The sequence below is a fragment of the Balaenoptera musculus genome, chromosome 13 (genome assembly GCF_009873245.2).
Source record: "Balaenoptera musculus isolate JJ_BM4_2016_0621 chromosome 13, mBalMus1.pri.v3, whole genome shotgun sequence".
NCBI classification, from domain to species: Eukaryota; Metazoa; Chordata; class Mammalia; order Artiodactyla; family Balaenopteridae; genus Balaenoptera; species Balaenoptera musculus.
The window spans coordinates 50,071,670-50,089,841 of record NC_045797.1 but is presented as its reverse complement, the minus strand read 5'-3'; the positions used below and the strand labels follow the sequence as shown (position 1 = coordinate 50,089,841).

Sequence of the window (18,172 nt, the reverse complement as noted above, 5' to 3'; positions counted from 1 at the left end):
CCAGTCCTCAGACACCATGATGATAAATGGAAAGCTTGTCAGTAAGCTTTGCCTGGGCCTTACATTTTTAAGCTGTTTGGTAATTAGCTCCAAATTAGGAAATTAACTGGCAATCAGAGAATTAGAGCAGGAAAACCCATTACAGTTCTTCTAATTCTTTGGAAGAAAAGGTTATAGAGCAGGATTAGAATAACTGGTTTGGGAAAGGGAGGATCAGAAGAATTGACTCCTGGGTGGAAACATGCTAGAGGCTATTGTCTGGCTTGTGGGTGTAGGAGCCTTAAAAGGCACCTCCCCTACTTAGAACCTTTGTATTGTTTTTAATGATCTCTGCTCCCTAAATAGCCCCACTGCTCCCTAAACACCAGTGGGATAGCTCAGTGGTGACACCCCATGGGTCCAAGAATAGAAACAACACAGTTCAGTTAACTAAGAAAAAAAATGTCACTATCTCGCTTAGATGCTGAAGAATATTCTCCCTTTCTCCAGCTTTCCTGTATTTCCTTAGGGCATCTCTTCTGTTATGTTAAATTGTCAACACACCTCACGTCATTTTCATATATGCCGGCTCCCTGAACAACTTCCAGGTGCTCTGTGGCAGGAACCATGCCCTTATATTTACTCCCCCACAGTGCCTAGCAGAATGTCTTGTACATAGTAGGTGTTCACTTAATGCTAATTGGATACATTCTAGGAAGCAGGCCAAGGGACTGTACAACTGTAGCTCAAGCCACACCTAAGAGTGTCCCATCTCTAGGACAAAGGATAGCCAATCTCCGGCCATTCCATTTTTTTTTTTTAATTGGAGTATAGTTGATTTACAATGTTGTATTAGTTTCAGGTGTACAGCAAAGTAAATCAGTTATACATATATCCACTTTTTTGTTTTTAAGATTCTTTTCCCATGTAGGCCATCATAGAGTACTGAGTAGAGTTCCCTGTGCTATACAGCAGGTTCTTATTAGTTATCTATTTTATATCTATATAGTAGTGTGTATATGTCAGTCCCAATCTCCCAATTTATCCCTCCCCCTGCTTATTGCCTGGTAACCATAAGTTTGTTTTCTACATCCATGACTCTACTTCTGTTTTGTAAATAAGTTCATTTGTACCCCCCTTTTTTTTTTAAGATTCCACATATAAGTGATATCATATTTGTCTTTCTGTGTCTTTCTTCACTCAGTATGACAATCTCTAGGTCCAACCATGTTGCTGCAAATGGCATTATTTTGTTCTTTTTATGGCTGAGTAATATTCCATTGTGCATATGTACAACATCTTCTTTATCCATTCCTCTGTTGATGGACACTTAGGTTGCTTCCATGTCCTGGCTGTTGTAAATAGTGCTGTGATGAACACTGGGGTGTGTTTATCTTTTTGAATTATGGTTTTCTTCAGGTATATGCCCAGTAGTGGGATTGCTGGGTCATATGGTAATTCTATTTTTAGTTTTTTAAGGAAGCTCCATACTGTTCTCCATAGTGGCTGTAGCAGTTTACATTCCCACCAACAGTGTAGGAGGGTTCCTTTTCTCCACACCCTTTCCAGCATTTATTGTTTGTAGATTTTTTGATGATGGCCATTCTGACCGGTGTGAGGTGATACCTCATTGTAGTTTTGATTTTCATTTCTCTAATAATTAGTGATGTTGAGCATCTTTTCATGTGCTTTTTGGAATCTCGGGCCATTCAGAAATAAGTGATCCTCCTCCTAAGTATCATTGATTTCAGCTGGCATTCTCCAGCTGGCATTCTCAGTGAAGATGTAGGTGTTTTATTTATCTCTGGAAATTTCCTTTGAAAGAGTATTCAAGTTTCCTCATGGATAAAGTTGTTTAAAAACATCAGGCCAGGGACTTCCCTGGTGGTCCAGTGGTTAAGATTCCGCCCTTCCAATGCAGGGAATGTGGGTTCGATCCCTGGAACTAAGATCCCACATGCCGTGCGGTGCGGCAAAATAATAATAAATAAATAAATCAGGCCAATATGCATCATGTACTTAAAATGGTGATTTTTTTTTCCTGTTTCATTTTCACTGTAGTTGAAGCCATCACTGATTAATGTTTTTTTGAATACGGTTTTCCACAAGTCTTTATTTTGAATGAATGTTGTAATATAAATAGAGACTTACTGTTGTAAAGTTTTTAGAGAGGAATGTTCTTATCAAGCATTTAGGGCTAAGCTTGTCCTAGATCTGAAATCCTCACTTTCCAACCAAGTCCCCTTTCAAATCGGGCATTTCTGAAAGCCGGTTTGAATTTATATTAATTGATCCTGACAGCTTCAGCTGATTTGAGTTTTGAGGTTCCAAGTTAATCTACTAGATCATATTTACAGACAACTTGGGGACCCCTTGTTAACCAGTGTGGAAATTCTAAATCGTTTCTGTGAATAGGCTGTCCGAAAAGGGAAACTTGTTAATGAAAAGGAGAATGATATAGTCTGAGGGTCTCCTTACTGTAGAGCAAGGAAAGGGACAGGAACTGGAGTAAAATGAGGTCACAGCTGGCCATGAACAGCTGCGGTGGCGTAGCTATTGAGGCCAGGCTGAGCTGTTTACCACCAGATTTTGATACAAAGGGACACTGCCAGAAAGGGTCCTTTGAAAGTACGTGGAAGAGTTACAAGAAATAAATCTGCATTCATGGAAGTGGTAACCTTCGGAGTCACGTTGAGTCACACAGAAGAGGAGGGACTGTCCCTTGCAAAAGATAAATGGTTTTCAACGAACTGTATTTGGTCTTTAGAAAATTATGGGCCTATTTGCTTTGCAGAAGTGTCAAAGTTTCCAAAAAAGCTTTCTTTCACTGGGTGGGCTACCTACTAATCAAGGCCATACTGCTTGGAATTAAAAAGATGATGGAATTTAAAAGATGCACTTAGGACTCTATTTAAATGCAGTGATAATTACTGGTTTGTCCAATGTGGTGTTGTTTCCTGTATGAGTCTTTTCTCCAGTTGTTACCTGTGGCATTTTCTGAGGTGGGCTGGCCTCTTAGATGGCCCAATGGCTGGACACAGGACACAGGACACAGGAGTTTCAGTTTGGGGCTTCAGCCAGACTGCCTGGGTTCAGGGCATCTCTTTTCTTCCCTTTTTCTGCCTCCCTCTTCCTTTGTCCTTCTTCTGCACCTCGCCCACCTCCTTACCAGAAGGCTGGCTCCAGCCCAGTACCTGACTGATTCCATAGAAGAGTCTCTGAAAAGTTACCAGTCAGTTGACTTTCTATTCTCTAGACTCCCTCTTGCTCTCCCTCAACCCTTGATCATCACAGGGATGGTAGCTGGAGGAAAGGGAGAAGTGAGGAGGACCTGATGCCATTTTCTATTTGCTTAGGGTGTCTTAAGCTTAAACACAATTAGAAATTTTATCTGAAACTAAAAGTATCCTAAATAGATCCCAGCTGTGTGACTTGAGGCACTCTTGTGCCCTTTCTGAATGTTTTCTTCCTTCCTCAAAGCCCTCAGCACAGGTTCCAACCACTGGGTAGCGGTTGGATAGGATACTGATTATCTTTTCCATTTCACCAAGGAACTCCAAGATCAAAAACAAGACTACACCTGAAAGAGCGTTAAAAAGAAAATCACATTGCTGTGCCAACACAAAGGAAGTGTTTAATCAGAATTCCCTCATTTCCTTTCTATCATCCAGGCATTGCACTTCAAGTTGAGATGCTCGCTAGGGCCTCCTAACTCCTCTCCTTGGGCCCAAGCCTTCTCTTCCCAGGTAGTCCATCTTTCAGACCATTAAATCAATATTCCTCAATCACCACTTTGAGTCCACAGAGATTTACTGAGTGCCAACTGTATGCCAGGCTCTGGGAATACAAAAGTGAATAGGATACCACTTGCATCAAAATATTCTTTTGCTTAAAAACTTTCATGGATTTCCCATTTCCTGCTTTATGTCTAGTTCCACCTTCTCATCCAAACATTTCCCACCTCTCCTAAGCCTTCCAGTCTTGCCAGCCTCCAAAGCTCTGTGTGCCAGGGCCTGGAATACCCTCTTTTCTCTCCTCTGAGTCTGTTCAAACTCTACTCAAGCCTCCCATCCTGGGGTTGGGTATCCCTCCAGTGAATCTTCTCCTTTCATTCTGACTCCCAGTGAGGCAGCCCTGCTTGTGGAAGAGGCTCAGATGTCAAGGGACTTGCCCAGAGTTACCTGCTAGCAAGTGATGGATTAGGGACTAGATGTCACCCTCTAACCTCTCCTCAGAGGACAGCTCCCCTTCTCTTCTACATCCTTTCATCTTACCCTGTGACCAGGGCTGGTCTCACCTTAGGGGAAAAGAGGAGGCACTCAACAGAGGCTTCAAAAATAATTCTTAGCCAAGATATAGAAGCAACACAAGTGTCCATCAACAGACAAATGGATGAGATATGAGGGTGTGTGTGTGTGTGTGTGTGCGTGTGTTTGTATATACACACAGTGGAATATTACTCATCCATAAAATAGAATGAAATTCTGCCATTTGCAGCAACGTGGATGGACCTACAGAATATTGTTTAGTGAAATAAGGCGGAGAGAAAGACAAATACTGTATGATATCACTTATATGTGGAATCTAAAAAATAATGCAAATGAATGTATATAGCAAAACAGAAACAGACTCATGAAAACAAACTAGTGGTTACCAGAGGGGAGGGGGAGGGGGAGGGGGAGGGGAAAATTAAAGGTGTGGGATTAAGAGATACAAACTACTATGTAAAAAATAGATAAGCAACAAGGTTATACTGTATAGCACAGGGACTTACAGCCATTATCTTGTAATAACTTTTAATGGGGTATAATCTGTAAAAATACTGAATCACTATGCTGTACACCTGAAACTAATATAAGATTGTAAATCAGCTATACTGTACTTCAATTTTTTAAAAAGGCAAAAAAAAAATTCTTTCGTTCTAATCACGAGAGAAAGCGAAGCCCAAAAGCTCAATGAAGCAACGTGGAAACATGACCGCAAGTCGCCTCAGCCTCCCGCCGCCCCCCCAGCGTCCCGCCCCAATCATCCCACCACCCAGAAAAGACAAGGTCCTAGAGGGGGAGGGTGGTTTCAGACCTGCCAAAGGCCCCAGCCGTCTGCTTCCAGGGGCATCTAAACGTAACTCCCATACCTGCCCCCACCCCGCCCCACTTCTGCTGGAGGGAGCACCCTCTCCCCCCACTTGGGGGCCGGAGACTCCGAAGGGAGATACGAGGAGAGAAGAGAATGGAGAATCAGACACCAGAAAAACTTTGGGGGATCCAGGGCGGGACAAAGTGAGGAGAGAAGCGGGGACGAAGCAGGGGGTGGGGTGGGGCAGGGGCGGGAGAGCCTCTGCGGAGTGGCCACGCCCTCCCCGCCCCTCCGCTCGCGTCGCTCGGGGCCCTCCCTCTCCTCCCCCTGTCTCTTCTCCTCCTGCTTCTCCTCCCCGGGTGGATGGCGGCGGCTAGAGTCGGAGCCCCAGCCGCGCTGCCCGTGAGTGACCGCCCCCAGGGGACAGACGGGGAGGCATGGGGAGCCCCCTCTCCGGGGTGGGTTACCCGCGGTTTGCTGGGAAAGTTTGAGAAGGGGGGGTTGCGCAGCCGACGTCGCGGGACGCGGGCATCTCCCGGGCAGGCTGGGTGCCCTGCGCGGTGCCCCTTCTCCCCCTCGCCGCCCTCGAAGCCCCCAGAGGGCAGGGCCCGCACGGGGTGAGCCCCACCGGCTTCCCCTCTACACCACAGCTCTGGGGCTGCTGCTGTGACCTGGGTCCCGCTCTCAAGAGAAAGAAAACTCAAGCAGGAAAGAAAAGAATCTAGACTCAGCTCCAAGGGGGGGTGGGGGGCGGGGACTCGTTCCAACCCGTGCGGCCCTGGCCTCCCGGACCAGGGTCACCAGCCCCGGTCCTCCATCCCTCCCCCGGGGGGCTCAGCATCCCCCCACCCCCAGGACTCTCACTCTCTCACTTTCCTTGTTTTTTCCTGGCTCCTGTTACTCATGCTGCTACCTTCTCTCCCCCGTCCCCCCCACCTTTCTCCGGGAGGCTCCTGTCCCACTGGCTGATATCTCCAGCCTGGTGCCCCCTCCAGCCCTAGAAGGCGATGACCCAGGCCAGGGAGCCATAGCCACCGGGGTCTGCACACTTGCCCAAAGATTTCCTGCAGGAAGGACTTTAACTAGGAGTTGATGTTCGATCCCCTGGCCGCACAAATCATGCCTTGTGTGTCCAAGGGGAAATTAAAATATATTCCTCCTTGGGATTTTACTATTTCTGTTGGACATCTTTTTTTTTTTTTTCAACCTCTCTGACTGTGCTTTCTTCCAATAATAATGATACATCATTTAATTAGCCTTTCTAATTCTGAAAGAAACAGGAAAAAATAATAAAGAAAAAGAAAATAGAGAAAAAGAGTGCTTGCTAAAAATACTGTGCAGAACCTGATCTTTGGAAAGTAAAGACTTCATTCCATACTTAACTGTTTTAGTGGGAGATGAGAGTTCACGGTAGCTTATTTTCGGACTACCCCAAACAGATTATTACAGCCTCCCCCAGGCTAGAAGTTTTCATCTGCCTGACATAAACCGCAGTGTTTGTTGGCATTCCCCAGACTGGCTACTCACCCTGAATTTCTCTTCCCTCCTACTAGCCCTCCTCTCCATCCCTCTCCCAACGCCCCGACTCCCACTTTCTCATAAACAGGAGTTGTGAAAGCAAGGCAATGGAAGAGGCAAAACTGAGCAGGATCGCAAAGAAAAAAACAGCCTCACTTATTTTAATCCTGAGGCTGTTGCTTCAACTTGACTCCATTTGGGTAGAGGAATGTTTAGTTCACTTGTGTGGTTTTTATGTCTGTTCTCATTAGGGTTGAATCAGTGTTTCCATGACAGGCTTAGTTCTCTGGGTGCTTAGAAGGAGCTTGTTCATTCTCAGATGGGTCTGGTCAAGCCTGGAATCTGGAGGTTTTTGGATTTTGTTTTTTAAGGGGTTGATCTGGGTTGATATTACAAACTTCTGCCCACTCACTCAGAACTGGAGCAGCCGGGGGCAGCCTGAACTGGGGTTTGCTTCCACGTGACCAAGGAAGAAAAAGCTTTCCTAAGGAGTGAGCTGTATGAACAGGATTGTGGGGAGTGTTGAACTTTTATTGTTTTTATGGAGAATGCCCTTCTCAAGAACTTAAGCCATTCCTGTTTCTATATAAACAATAAATGTGGTTGTAACATATGTCTTAGATCAGCTTCAGAACAACCCGTCAAAACAGGTCAAGGTATTGCACTATTCAGAAATAAAGGTTTTTTAAAAAATGGATTTCATTGGAAAGAAACTTCTTTATTTTAAAAAGGATGTAATTCATTTTTCTCTGCTGATTGAGTGTGGTAGTTCCCCATTAGTATGAATTAGTAAGGTTTTACTGTGGTTTCAAAATGTCATTGGTAAGAAAGTGTTGTGACTTCCATTCGAAAAGAAAGCCCTTAAAAGTTTTGAACTTGTTTGGCCCTGGTGCTTAGAAAAACAATGCACTCAGATAAAAATCTTCAGTCTCTTCCTCTTCCTGAGAATTTTTAATAGTGTATTTAATGTCCCAGAAGTCAGCCTTACACTATTTGCAAAGAAATTGCCTTTCTGCCGTGTTCAGCTTTCGTACCACCTCATGGAATCTTGTTAAACTGGGTGGTTTGCCATCATGCACGAGGGTTTGCTGTGCAGCCCCAAATGGCTGCTCTGGATTCTGGGGATGTAATGAAGGCTGGCTGATGGAACAGGTGGTCTGGATGGTGAGATGAAGGCTGCATCCCCAGTTAGCCAGTAGAAAGTAGCCAACTATCATCTGACGGGTCAGATGAGTTGGAAACAGACGAACAGTGGAACCTGCAGGGGAGAAAGGAGGAAAGGGGTTATTTTTACTTCTTATTTACTTTAAGAAGTAAAATAACCTAAAGGAATATGATGTGGCCTTTTAAAATCATGTTGTACAAGGATACCAAATTATATAGACATGGTTAGGGTATTTTGTTAAATTTTAAAAGCAGGTTATGAAATAGAAAGCATTGTGTCTCACTCTTTGAAAATACACCCCCAAAATACTGGAATTGTATGCATGAAAATGGATGGTGGGATTACAGGTGCTTTTTTTTTTTTTTTTTTTTTTTTATACAATATGAATTCATTTATTCTCTTATATTTAAAGGCTATTTCTTAAAAAAATTCCAGTTAGCACTGTCCTTCTACTAAATGGAAAAGGAATCAAATAAAACAGTAGTGCTTCATTTGGTACTTAAGAGCCTAGTACTATCCTTTTGGGAGACACATGCTTTGGTGCTGATTACAGGTGCTTTTGATTTTCTTTGTGCTTGCCTGTATTTCTCAATGTTTTTACAATAGTAATAGCTAACATTTATTGAGTATAAAGCACATACATATAGTATTTCATTTTAAAACTCTTTGAGGTAAGTACCAGTATTATTCTCATGATATAAGATTCAGAAAGTAAAATCAGAGGGTTGCATAGCCACTATGTGCTAGAATCAAATCTTGAAATCAGGTCAGTGACCAAAGTCTATTCATATCAATCACTGCTGTCTACCATCTCCCTGCACATGTATTATTATTGTTATTTTAATTATAAGAAAAAATAGAAAAGGAAGGGAAAGTAATTTGTGGTTCAGTAAGAACTGATATTTTGATTAATTGTAAAATGCCTCTATCTCCCATCTCTTCCATCTCCCACTGTCACTTCTCTTTGGAAGTCCTTGGGAATTGCTCCAGACTTAGCCAGAGGTAGCCCACCTTCCCTTGGGAGCCAGCTATACCCATGAGAAATAATCCAGAATTCCTCAGACGCTTCCTGGACAGCCTGGAATTCCAGGAACCCCATGGGATTCTGGAACAGTCCTGGTAAAAGGCAGGATTTTTAAAGATCAGCAAATTATGTCTTCAGAGCCCTACCAGTATGGGTGTTCATTTTTCTTGGCATTGTCAGGGGAGTGAGATGGGTAGGAAGGCCCAGGGAAAGCTGCCAGGCTCCCATTTATCTTATCTACGTGTTATATGGAATGTCAGGATAGGCAGGTCAAGGATTTACCATGGAACAGGAAAGGAAGAGAAAAGTGTATTGCTTCTCGATGTTTATTACTGTGAAAACACAATAATAAACTATTTTTTGGAAGCCTGGCTATGTGGGTGATCCCATGCATTGGCAAGATGAACCAGAGATGGAGATATTCTGGGGATAGCTCTGGGGAAGAGGCCCACATCCTGTACCACCATGTGTCCTCACAGGCAACCAGGCCCCTAGAGGTCACCTTATCCATCCTCTTCCTGGAATATACCTAAAGATGGGCTTTTCTAAAACACTTGGTCATTCAAATAACACACCTTAAGTAGGAGGCTTTATCTCTTTTATTCTTCAAGGAAAAGTTTTCTGAAAGGCTGATGCTTCTAAATCACCTTCTTGTTGAAAAAAAATTGTAAGAGTCAAGGATCTCTTTCCCAAATCATCACACTTGGAACAAAATCCCAGATCTTGTATCCGTTTGGCCATATGAGAAATGTCTTTGTGGTCTCAGTGCCAGGAATAGTTCTTGTGAACAACTTGTCTGTTTTGTTTTGTGGGTGCTGTGAATCCTTTAATTGACGTTTCCCATTTCTTATTTGGCCAAAAGGAAGCACAGAGCCAACTTAGTGGCCTACTTCTAGCATATGCATAGGACTTTATGGCCTCTACTTTGAATAACTAATAACATTATTATCTACCTTCTATTTCCTATGTATACTTGGTTCCACCTTTCTCACCTACTTTACCTTGTTTTGTTTTATTTATCCAATGCATTTTGGAGGCTGCTACTTCTGATACCCTACTCTTTCCTTCTGAGTTCATGTCAATGGAAATTTAGAAGTTCTTTCATAGAAGGCCTTTGGTAAACTTAAAAATATTTATATTGCTGAAAATGTCTTTATTTTGCTCTTACAAATGAGAGTTTGACTGAGTGTGAAATTCTGGACTCATAATTATTTTCCTTCAGTGTTTGGAACATATTACATAATTGTCTTCTTTCGTCTATTGCTACTCCTAAGAATACCAAGTAACCTTGGGTAAGTTTCCTAATTTCTCTCAGTCTCCTTGTCTATAAAATAGATAATAGTATCCACTTTAAGGATAATGTATGCAGAATGTTACAATAGTGCCTGCCATATAAGGAAGCACACAGTAATTGTTAGCTATTACAATTACTTTTATATTTTTTCAGAATTTCTTTTTTTAAAAAATTAATTAATTTATTTATTTATTCTTGGCTGCGTTGGGTCTTCGTTGCTACATGCAGGCTTTCTCTAGTTGCAGCGAGCGGGGGCTACTCTTTGTTGCGGTGCGTGGGCTTCCCATTGCGGTAGCTTTTTCTTGTTGTGGAGCACGGGCTCTAGGTGTGCAGGCTTCAGTACTTGTGGCACGCGGGCTCAGTAGTTGTGGGTCACGGGCTCTAGAGCGCAGGCTTAGTAGTTGTGGCGCATGGGCTTAGTTGTTCCGCGGTGTGTGGGATCTTCCTAGACCAGGGCTTGAAAACGTGTCCCCTCCATTGGCAGGCGGATTCTTAACCACTGCGCCACCAGGGAAGCCCCTTAATATTGTTTATTTGGGCCATCTCTTTTTAAAAATTAATATAGAAGTCTACTTAATTAGTCTTCTGATATAACCAGCTTCTTTCTTATCTATACTTTTTGCTTTTCATTTCTTTTTTTTCTCTCTTATTTTTATTAATTTTTCTTTCCATTTCTAGCTACTTGAATTGACTCCTAGCTCATTTATTTTTTGTTTTTCAACAAATGCAGTTTAGAGAATTCACTGGTGGGCCAGTGGTTAGGACTTGGCACTTTCACTGCCGTGGCCCGGGTTCAATCCCTGGTGAGGGAACTAAGATCCCGCAAGATGTGTGGCACGGCCAAAAAAATAAAAGCATTTTAAAGCTACAAAGTTAGCTCTACATATTGCTTTAGCCACATCATACAAGTTTTGGTATGTGTACTTTCATTACCACTTGGCTCTAGGTTTTTTTTTCTATTATAACTTTTTTTTTTAATTGCAGTATAGTTGTTTTGCAATCTTGTGTTAGTTTCTACTGTACAGTGAAGTGGAGTTTCCTGTGCTATACAGCAGGTTCTCATTAGTTATCTATTTTATACCTATTAGTGTATATATGTCAATCCCATTTTCATATTTCTTTTATTTTCTTTTTAACCCATGGATTTAATTTTCCATTTTCAACTTTTAAAAAAACCTTTTTCTTAACTTTGTTTAAATTATTGTTGATTTCTAATTTAGTAGCATTATGAAAAGACAGCATGGTTTGTATAATAACAATCCTCTGTGTTCGATTACATAAACAGTTTTTCCAAATATTTCATGTGTGGTTTAAAAGAAAAATATATTCCCTGCTTGGTGGCTGCAGCATTCTGTATCAATCTAACAGGTCAAACTTATTAACTGTGTTTTTCAAATTTCTCATGTTCTTCCTGATTTTCTTTTGCCTGCTTTCTGAGTTCTCTTCAGTTTCTTGAGAAAGGAATGTTAAAATCTTCCATTCTGTGGATTTGTCAATTTCTCCTTGTAATCCATCAATGTTTACGCAAGTTCATGATTGTTATTTCTCTGGGGTGAATTTATTATGTTATGTACTGTCCTCTGTTATTTCTGTTGATGCTTTCGGCATAAATTCTATTTTGTCTGATATTAATGTTGCTATACCTACTTCCTCTTGGCTATTATTTTTTGTATGTCTTTGTATATCCTTTTATATTAACTTCTCTCTATAATTTTGCCTTAATTGTTAATCTTAGAAACAGTTTTTATGTGTAGCTTCATTTTCATTTTTATTATAACCTGAAAATCTGTCTTTTTAATAATTGAGTTTAAACTTTTACATTCTTTGTAATTTATATGCATTTGACCTCTTTCTGCCATCTTAAGTTTTTGTTTTTCCTATTTAGCATTTTTTGTTTGCTTCTTTTATACTTCTTTGCATAGTTTTCTTTGGATTGATCAAGTTTTATATATTCCTACTTCTGTCCACTGTTTTGAAAGACAAAATTCTATTTGTATTACCTTTAGTATTCTTAAATTTTTAACATGTGCATCCATTTAATCTAAAGTTAATCAATTTCTCTATTTCCTCTCAACAATGCAGTGGCCTTAGATGGCTTTAAATCTAATCTGCCCATCTGCCTCTTCCCATCTTCCTGGTTATTGTGGTCCTAGTGGTTTAAATCCCACAGTGTGTATAGGTCCTCATCCCCACCCCTGCAACTAGTCATCATTGTTATTTCACTTTTTTTTTCTTTTTTACAGTCAAAATTTATTTAACTTTACCAATTTCTTATCTCAACGTTGCCTCTTGCATATCATTCTCTACTTCTGTGTTCATTTTCTTTGTACTGATAATTTTTTCAACGGAAGGTCTAGAGTTGTAATACTCCAATCTTGTGGGTAGTTTTGGTTTTGTTTCGAAAGTGTCTTTATTCATGTCCCACTTGAGAGATAATCTATCAAGGTATAGAATTCTAAGTCGATATTTTCCCCTCAAGCGTTTTGTAAATTATTACTCCACTGTTTTTTCATCTCAATTGTTCCTTATGGGAAATCTCTTTTCAGTCTGCCATTCGTTTGCAGGTAATTTATTTTCTCTCTTGGAGACTTTCAGTCTGATCTTTTTGTCTTTCATGTTGTGCCTTTTCATTATATGTGTCCAGGGATAGTCTGTTTTATATATCCTACTTGGAATTCAGTGTGCTCGTTAATCTGAAGACTCATCTCTGTTTTCATATCTAAAGGTTTTCTCAGTTGTTTTCTCCACAAATCTATTTTAAAGTAATTATTGAGCACTTATTGTGTATTAGGAATGCTTCCAGGTGCTAGAGATATAGAAATGAGCATAAGAGACAAAATCCCCTACCCTGATTATTGAGTCCCTCATACTCTGTGTTCTCTCCTTTTGAAATACCCATTAGGCAAATGTTGAACCTTCTCATTTTATCTTCTATGTCTTCTTCGTCTGAGATTTCTCTTTCATACTACAGTTGACGCTTGAACAATGTGCGAGTTAGGAGTGATGACCCTCTGTGCAACTGAAAATCTGTGTATAACTTATAATTGGCCCTTCATATATGCAGTTCTTTTGTATCTGCAGTTCCTCCAAGTCCGTGGTTCCACATCTCCCAGATTCAACCAACTGAGGACTGTGTAGTACTGTAGTATTTACTGTTGAAAAAAATCTGCGTATAAGTGGACCCTCATGGTTCAAACCCATATTGTTCAAGGGTCAACTATATATATCTCTTTATCTCTCAGTTATATTCTGAGTGATTTTTTAATTCTATTTTCCAGTTTATTAATTTTTTTCAACTGCATTTGGTCTATTATTCAACCCATCCATTTTTTTTTTTTTTTTAAATTTAATGTCTATATATTTTTATTTATTTAATTATTTTTGCTGTGTTGGGTCTTGGTTTCTGTGCGAGGGCTTTCTCTTGTTGCAGCGAGCGGGGGCCACTCTTCATCGTGGTGCGCGGGCCTCTCACTATTGCGGCCTCTCTCGTTGTGGAGCATAGGCTCCAGACGCGCAGGCTCAGTAGTTGTGGCTCATGAGCCTAGTTGCTCCGCAGCATGTGGGATCTTCCCAGACCAGGGCTCGAACCCGTGTCGCCTGCACTGGCAGGCAGACTCTCAACCACTGTGCCACCAGGGAAGCCCTAATGTCTATATATTTTTATTTCTAGAATTTCTATTTGGTACTTGATATCTACCTGTTCTTTTTCTTTTTTTAATATTATCTCTTTGCCTTTTAATTTCTAGTCCTTTTATGTCTTTCAGTATTTTAAACATATTGTAGTTTTTAGATTATTTGTTATTTCTGCTTTGAATTTTTAAATTACGATTCATTTTCTCTTGTGTCTTGCATCTTCATTAGGAGTTGTTTTCTATAGAAATCCTATCTACCCTCAGGATTGCTAGCATATCACTATAAAGTGAGTTCACATTTGCTCCTGCTGATCCTCTCTGGGTTTACCCATTCCAAATTAGCCTTTTTGTTAATGTCTTGGCATATAGGCCCTGTATAACCTGAAAGTATGCATTTAAAACCTTGTTCTGTATTGTGGTGTAAGCCTGGATTTCAGATTTTTTTAGGTCACTCATTTTCTACTCTTGCTCAAGCAGATGACAAGCTTCTTAGGGTTTCCTCAGACTGGCAAGTGATGTTCCTCTAGAACTCTTTCACTTATGAAGTAGGCCTTTATGACCTCCAGCTTTATGTAATTGCTTTACTGACAGCTCCTGGCATCAGGTGGCCATTACTGGACTCCCCTCACTGCATGCATGTCATTAAAGTCTCAGCCGCCAGCCATTTAGGCCTCTAACTGGTCTGGATGGTTCCATGAGGCCCTTAGCTTCAGCTTCCACTGATTGATCTGCTTTGACTTCCCTCTTTATTTCTGGTATCTGGAGATTTCTGTTTTATCTATGTTTTTTGTGGTAATATTTGTTGTTATAGTTTTGTTCAGTGTTTTGAAGTGTTTGGATTGGAAGGGGTAATTTCTTATGTCAACTCAACCTGTCGTATTGACTGAAGTTTTTAACTACTGATTTTAAAGTTTATATGTAAAGTAGAATACAAGTGAGTAAATGCATCTACATTAGCCCCTGGATGTGAAATCTGCTGCTACTGAATGAATGCAGCAGAGAAGAGGCCCTAACAGTACAGTGGGCTAACACCAGCATCACAGGGGGACTCTGCACTGTGGTATGGTGTCTCGCTCAACATCTGGCCACATGTTCTTAGTCCAGAAGAGATCTGAATTTCCTAACACCATTCCAGTCCCCAAATGCTGTCCTTTAGATTCTTTATAGTAGATTAAAACCTTCTCACAATCAACCAGCATCCTAACTCATACCGATGTTGAGAAGAAAGCCTTTATGGAGAGGTTCCTGTTCCCTTTGGTCATGGAGATGATGTTCTCTCTCCCTGGCATTGTGTTTACTTGTGTCTCTAACAGTGCAGAGAGGTTTACATTGAACAATTGATTCTTTACTTGTGGCTGATAGCATCTCTGGGAATGTTGATCGAGATCAGCAGAGCCTGTTTATAATGTTTAAAGAAATCTATATAGACATATCTTTCCCGTATCCTCCCAACAAATTCTGTTACTTTAAGGAAACCAAACCAGCAGTCATCTTTGGCCGTCGTCTCTGGCCCTCACAATCTATGTGATAATGGAAAAGAAATGGACTTAGGAGTCAAGCAGATCTGGGGTTGAATCCAAGCTTTGCCACTAACTTAGATGTGTGGGGCTCACTGTGTTTCAGGCTGCTATAACAAAATACCGCAGACCAGGTGGCTTATTAACAATGGAGATTTTATTTCTCACAGTTCTAGAGACTGAAGTCCAAGATCAGGGTGCTGGCATGGTTCTGGTGAGAACCCTCTTCCAGGTTGCAGATGGCCAACTTCTGTCTGTGTGATTGCATGGTAGAAGGGGTGAGCTAGCTCTCTGAGGCTTCTTTTATAGAATCCCTATCATGAGGGCTCCACTTTCATGACCTAATCACCTCCCAAAGGCCCCACCTCCTAATACCATCACCTTGGAGGTTAGGATTTTGACATATGAATTTTGGGGAGACACAAACATCAGACCATAGCATGGCTTTGGGCAAGTTACTTAACATCTCTGGGGCCAAGTTTCCTTTTCCATAAACAGTGATAATAAAACCTACCTCAAAAGGTTGTCTGAAGATTAGTGAGATAACAGGGAATGACATGGGCCACATGCTTGGCATATGTTAATGCTCACAAATGTTAGTTTCCTCCCATCATCTCCCTTCCCTTGCATTGGTTCTTCTGAACCAGGATTGTGCTTCAGAAGTTCTATCAGAGAGACCTCTGGGGAGAGACCATGGGTACGTCTCCCAATATATTATGTTTTCTTGGTAATCAGTTTAGGTTCTCTTGGATGAATTTCCACCATTTTATTTTGCATCTGTACCACTTCTTCATAGCCCTCCCAGCCTACAGATCACCTTTTCTATCGAATAACTATGTTATTATTAAGAATCTGCCTCCTTAACCAGAAATATCTCTTTGCTTTATTTGTTGGTGCTTCTGTTCTTTAAGGAGATAAAAACCTTTCATTTCATTTTTGAATATAACCTTTTAAATGCAGAGACCTCAGAGAGTGTACATAAATAACAGAACTATTTCTGGGACTAGGTTTTCCCAAGAGGGATCATGAAGGTCCTGAGTGATTGAGGGGTAGGTGGGGTTAGGGAATTGACAAAGAAGAGGCAGCCATAGTGGACAGAAAAACTGAAGGTATTTCTTAAGGATTTCACAAGACGTAAAATCTGCCTATTTTAGAACAATCATTTATCCAGGCCTGTGGAATCTGTACTTGGCCCAGAGCTTTTTTATGTGTCTTATCAGAAATAATAATAATGATAGTTATGACTGTTCTTAAGTAGAGGAAAAGGACATCATGAAAACAGAACATAATTGGAATTATGGATATGCTTCCATATAAATGTCTGTGGCTCAGAGCACAAAAATAACTTTTCCTGCAGAGCTAAGCCAAGAGTTTCATGGAAGCGGCATTGAGAATCTAATTTAAAACAGCCGTGGCCCAGAAATTCAGAGTTGGGGCTGACACATTGGCCTCTGTTCATCCCTTTGAATGTTTTTTGTTTTTTTTTTCCCCTAGCTCATGATAATTCATATTCAGGCCAATTTGGAGGCCCTAGAAAATGGTAATTGATGCCATCAACCTTGCTTTTGTTGGCCTCAGTTTACTGTTAATACAAACAGAGAGAGATGTTTTAATCTCAGATCTTTACAACTGAGAACCCCGCCCCTCTCCTCCCGCTGTGCAGCTCCAGGCCTGTTGCTAGTTTGTGGCTTGAAGCAGAACCTTGTAAACTTTGTGAAAGTCCCTGGTGTCGCTGCTAGTCGTGGCTGCAGTGGAAGATGCCTAGTTGGGGTCATTCTAGGTAGCACACGGGTGGTCAGGTGTTCCTGATTCTCAGAAAAATTATCGCGGGGGAGGGTGGGGAATAGCAGTCAGACTTTCCTAGGAACTGGGTGATAATCTGAGAATCTTCCAATTCCAAGAAGGCTCAGACCTGCCTAGATGAACATTTTTCCCTCATAAGGAAGGAAATTATTTTAGGTTTCCACCTCATCCTCCCTTCACTCGTCTTTGACTCTAAACTCCCAGTGAGAATGGCCCTATACCGCACCTGATGGGGTACCCGGCTTGCGACAGCCCCCTGCTTGTCGAGATGTGCCTCATCCCCACCCACACGTTCCCCTCTCCAGCCAGATGCTCCTACTTATCCACTCACACGTGCCCATCCGCATGCACACATAGGCTCTCACCAACTCTGGGTGGAACCCGGCTGCAAAGTCCCCCGCTTGTGGCCTGCTTGCTGTTGGTCTGGCCGGAGGGGACACCTTTCCCAGATCCTCACAAGGGCACTGTGTGGGCCCCCAAACTGCATCGTGCCTACAGAGACCCGCAGAATCTCACCACCTGAGACAGGTGCTGGCTCTTTCATTGGTTTCCTAGTCTGTCTGTGCTCTTCATCCTCTGTTCCTGTGGAGAGCTGGTTCCTTTAATCCTATCCCTCCTGGAACTTTTCTGTTTGTCCTATTTCTGACTTGTTGCCTTGCTCCGACCTGACTTATTCATGCTTCTGGGACCTGACCTTACTTTGTGTAGGGCTTGTCCATCCCCATCCCCTTTTGGTAGATGTGTCTCATGCAAGCAGCCATCACTTATGGAGCAGCTGCTCTGTTTGAGGCTCCTGCACACCACGACTGGTGGTGATGCGACGGCCAACATCACTTTTCTGGTGCCACCACGTCACTGTGGAGAATGACGAAGGTGATGTGGTTCTGCACAGTTTTGCGGAAATTGCCCCAGGCCACGAGAGATGTACGGGAAAACAATCTCTTCTCTCTTCTAATATTTCAGCCTTTAAAACTATGTGTGTATAGGCAGGAACCATCAGGTTCAACCCTGGTTTCTTTCTTGGATTCCTGCCAGAGCTTCCTGTCTGGTTTCCCTGCCTCTGGCCTCACCCCTTCCACTCCATCCTCCCCTGTCAGAACTTTCTAAAATTCGTATCTGATCCTGTTTATTCTTTCTCTAAAATTCTTTCACTGCATCCTGTTG

At 41.7% G+C, this 18,172-nt stretch overlaps 1 protein-coding gene across 1 annotated transcript in view; it reads left to right on the top strand.

Annotated features, from left to right (window-relative positions):
* Window positions 1-5,345: 5,345 nt before the first annotated feature.
* The window catches only part of STON1 (stonin 1), a 56,359-nt gene continuing 43,532 nt past the window's right edge, over window positions 5,346-18,172 (top strand). The window contains exon 1 of the mRNA XM_036873835.1: window positions 5,346-5,457. The gene's annotated coding sequence lies outside the window, so the exon portion shown is untranslated. The remainder of the gene's footprint in view (window positions 5,458-18,172) is intronic.